We start from the raw sequence: 4,601 nt of genomic DNA on the forward strand, positions 1-4,601 counted from the left end.
AGTGGCTGGTGTTGGTATTCACCGATGCGCCTCATGACGGCGAGACGGCAATTGCAGCGGCATTGGCAGCAGAAGCTGCCGCCGGTGGCGCATGGTGGATCGATCTACATGGACTCACTGCGCTGCCAAGTCCATCCAGATTCAGCCCAAACATGAGGAAATTGTTGTGGGCCCATCATAAAAAGATGCCTCATGCCTGGGGAGTTTTTTTATATTTTTTGAATTAAAAATTTAAATAAATAGATTCTTCATAGGAAAAATTGCAAAACTAGGCGCCTGCAACCCCTTGAGAGGGTGGTTAGGCCAGCTAACCGCCCATTGGGAGGGCGGGAGGCCTAACCGCCCCCTCAGAGGGCGGCAAGGGGGCTAACCGCCCTCTCTGGGCCTACAGTAGGCCCAGAGAGGGCGGTTAGCCCCCTTGCCGCCCTCTGAGGGGGCGGTAAGGGCCTTTTTTTTTTTCCGAAAAATGCCAAATTTTGTGCAATTTATAAAATAAAAAAGGCTTTAAGAAAATTTGGAATTAAAATTTGGAGTAGGTTATGTAATAGTTGGAGAATAAAAAATCAGTAATTAGCACTTGTAGCATATTACGTGGGTATGAGGTGCGAATGATGAGAAATATAATATTAAACATAGGGTAAAAATATTACATAAGACTGTAACCACGACGACACGACGAAGAAATGAAGGTGGCATGTACGATTCGCACTAAGACATACTTATTAGTGCGCCGATCCTAATATGCTTTAGGGAGTGAAAGTATGTCGTGTTACATTAGATACTCTCTACTGAGTGCATCTAGAATATTTTTCCTTACGGAGGGCATCGGGACCTGCCGTCTTAGCACGGCGGGCTCTCTCCCGCTTCCTTACCCTCTCAGCCTCCCGAGCCTGAGCCATGGTATGGTCGTGCACCGCCTTTCTCGTGCGCTCTTCTTCCTCCCGCTTAAGGCGAAGTTCCTCTTGTTGTTACTCGTACTCCCGACGTGCGTACGCTTCCCTTCTCCACCTCATGTTCATGTCGACCCACTACTTCTGTTCCTCAGTTTGCTCATTGTTGAGCCATTGAATAAAATTACAGAGCGGTGGAGGGGACTGAATAAATAGAACAAGATGAGCGGTTAGTAGAACAGGGTGCGAAATCGGCAGAGATGAGGCTGATATCTGTTGTTATACCGGTCGATACTCATATGTTGCATGTTGAGGCTTGTCATACTCGTAGTTGGCACACATGAAGAAGCGCAGTCCATAGGTGTATGAGATGTCCTGTGACTCGCGGAACTTGCAAAGGTCACCACAGAAGCACATTGGTAGTTCGATATCTTGAGGTACGGTAGTCCCCCAATGTTTCTTTGGTGGGTTTGATGGAGCTGAGGAGGATATTGCACTTGAGAGATTTGAGAAATGAGTGGTGCATCAACGTAAGGAGGTTCGGCTATTTATGGTTGGGGGAGGCAGAAGCATTGGATTCGCTCTTAAAGAAAGGAGTGAGTGCAGGGGCCCAGATGGTGGCAGGAGCATCAGATTCCATCTTGAAGAATGGGAAAGTTGTGTCACTGATGATGGTCAGAGATTCCACATTTATTGGTACGTGTGTTGTCATTTATTGTTTAGAAAAAGCTATCTAGTGTTGTCACTTATTGTCTAAAGCCTGCGCAAGGAGGCATGTGTTGTCATATTATGGTTAAAGTTTAGTAGTGTGGTCACTTCGTGATTAAAGTTATACTCCCAACTCGTTGCATAAGTTGCTTTGTAAGATATAATGATGACGATATAATATAGCATGTGGTCGTGTCGGATTAAGAAAAACAACTACGATACCATCGTTTTGGAATACAAAATGCAGTTACGACATGCTAAGTGGACCATAAAGAGTAAACGTGTCTGAATACGTAGGAGTACATCGCGAAACGAATATGCATATGTAAGTTACAAAAAATCTAAAATTCTACTGATGCCTCCCCCGTTGCCGTAGCCCGTGCTCCCCATCGTAGTCCCGATGCCGCTGGTTAACCCTCACGTGGCCCCTGGAGTAGGTGAGGGGGTCGGGTGGACCGACCTGTCTGGTAGGCCTAGCAGGGAGCACCGGTGTCGAGGCCTCGTCCTGCGTGGGCTGTGTCCGAAGGGGAGCACTGGGTACCTGGGACCGCTGGAGGACGTCGTAGTCAGGTGTGCCCCCGAAGAAGTCATGAACGAGATCGTATGCGGCGTCTAGGCCAGCCTCATCCTCCTTACTAGGGTAGGAGGACTGTGAAGGCTCTCCTGACGTCCATGTGTACTGGCTGGAGGGGCCTACGAACAAATAATTATTTTAGATACAAACAATGTGGTATAGGAAGTAGTAATAAAAATTATACAATTGTACCTACGTGGTATGCCGGTGCAGCAGAAGAAGGCCAGATTGTCGTGCCGTAGTATGGCTCGAACGATGCTGGTGGGGTCGAGCGTGGGGCCGCTGAAGACGGACCGACCTCATCACCGAAGTAACCTGTGCACAATATTACCTTAATTTGCTGAATGTATTGAAAACTAGGATGAAGGGGGCGGCCAGTACCTGAGGGTGGACGCACAGGGCTTGGTCTACGAGGCTACGTCGAGGCTTGTGTAAGTGCACCTAATGAAAGTTTAATAATCAATGCAGTAGTAAGTAACGAATATTGTTGAATGTCGGAGCACCTATTTGCTCCGAGCCTGCATGACGTGGTAAAAGGGGTCGTGTGGGTGCCGACACCGATGAACGGCGGTGCACATCTGACCGCCAAGACGACTCGGCGTGAACACCACTAGACCTGAGAGGCGCCCCTGCTACATCTGTGGTGGATCGGCAGGAGGTAAGCTTTAAGGTGCGCACGGTCTTGTCGAAAACCCGCTTGATGAGGCCCGCAACATCCGACGCACTGAGGTGCTACCCTTGCCGGAGGTGGTCCATGGCACCAGCTGTATCCTTATGTACATCATAAATGATATCTACCTGCGGATACGAACAAGAAAAAAAAATTAAAATATACGGTTTTGTTTGTTGAGTATGAACTATTGACTTGAAAAGAAAACTTACCGCTAATGCAGCGTCCTCGTCCCAATGCATCGGGTATGCCTCCGTTGTCGACGCGATGTGGGGTCGGACATCCTCAGGGGTGTAGGTGACCCATGTGCGTGTACGTGGAACGTACCACTGTAGGTACTCGTTGAAGCTCCGGTCGTTGTAGGGATGGGTCTCCTCCACGACATCCTGTAGCGCTTGGGACCATGCTGCCACGTAAGGGGCCAAGCAATCTGCCCAGAGGTTGCCAGCCGGCTGGCCTTTGCGTGTGTACCTGCAATTGAACTATAGTAAATGTATGTCACAGTAAGACGAAGGTTACGAAAACTTTAATTTTGCATATGTACCTGTGGACGTGCACGGGGACGGTACGAATGTGGACGAGAGGGAATGCATGGTGACGACCAAACTGTCGCATGACGCAGTGCGGTGAGTATTCTTCGACGTAGATGTCGAAGACAAGCGGTGCCTTCGTGAGCCAGTAATCCTCGTCGTAGGTACACAACGGTGACAAACCCAAACCTGCACGCCCTTGCACGGCCAAGATGTTGTAAGGCTCTCATACCACGTCGTCCGAACGTAGCCTGTCGAACTGGGCCCGAAAATGCTCGTAAGCGCTGCGAGATTGCTCATGCGCCCAGTGTGGCTGCGTGACAAACATCGTTACAAATCATTAGAGGGAACAGGCATGTGAACGAAGTGTTAATATAAAATACGTACCCGACGACGGCACCACATCGAGGCCATAGTAGGCACGTCCTCGTCCGGCTCGCCGTAACATTCCTCGGGGTACGGGGAGTGGTCCACCACCAGCCTGCCTATGGCGAAACGCTCGTAGGACCACAGCTGCAGAAGAAGTGGACACTCGGCAAAAGTGGCTAGTGGCTCTTTCTTCGTACACGCGTCGCAGAGCGCCCGATACGTCGCAGCAAGGACAGCGGATGCCAAACTGAACTGCGGTACCTCCTCGCCATCAGCATCCGCTATCAACCTGGAGTACGGCACAAGCGTCCTCGCAACCAGGTGGTCTTGGGCGCTGGTGAACATAACCCACCCAAACAACCAAAGCAGAAAGGCCTCCAAATGCCTGTAGACCGAGTATGCGTTGGCATGGAGGTGTATGTACGCCAGCTGCAAATATGACTGGTGTCAAAAACGATCAATACTACATACTAGAATAGTAAATGATAGGTTGTATTGTACCGAACCTAAAACTGTAGGATCCACTTCTTCGTTAGCCCTCGTGCATCGGACAAGAACTCAGGCACGTGGGGGAGTGCGTCCGCCTTCCGCTCCACCGGGCAAACGTGCTGATGCATGACGTTGATCCAGTCAGCATCCATATCGATGACCCCAACCGCAGCTCTGGCGTAAGGTAGGCCTAAGAGGTAGGCTATGTCCTGCAAAGTCGGGGTCATCTCGCCGCACGGGAGATGTAACGTATGTGTCTCCGGCCTCCATCGGTCGACCAGGGCTGCTATCAGCAACCGGTCAAAGTAGAAACAACGCGCCACTGCCTCGGGGTTCTTCGTCGATCGGGCCTCAACCAACCGATAAAGCGG

General features: G+C 50.2%; 1 long non-coding RNA gene across 1 annotated transcript; it reads right to left on the reverse strand.

Moving 5' to 3' along the window:
- Positions 1-1,776: 1,776 nt before the first annotated feature.
- LOC133909793 (uncharacterized) lies at positions 1,777-3,677 on the reverse strand. The gene is made up of 5 exons (XR_009908434.1): positions 3,387-3,677; positions 3,055-3,313; positions 2,554-2,970; positions 2,369-2,487; positions 1,777-2,291 (listed from the first exon to the last, which is right to left on the reverse strand). It is a non-coding gene; the product is annotated as an uncharacterized LOC133909793 (long non-coding RNA).
- Between the last annotated feature and the right edge of the window lie 924 nt (positions 3,678-4,601).

The sequence above is a fragment of the Phragmites australis genome, chromosome 2 (assembly GCF_958298935.1).
Source record: "Phragmites australis chromosome 2, lpPhrAust1.1, whole genome shotgun sequence".
Taxonomy (NCBI): domain Eukaryota; kingdom Viridiplantae; phylum Streptophyta; class Magnoliopsida; order Poales; family Poaceae; genus Phragmites; species Phragmites australis.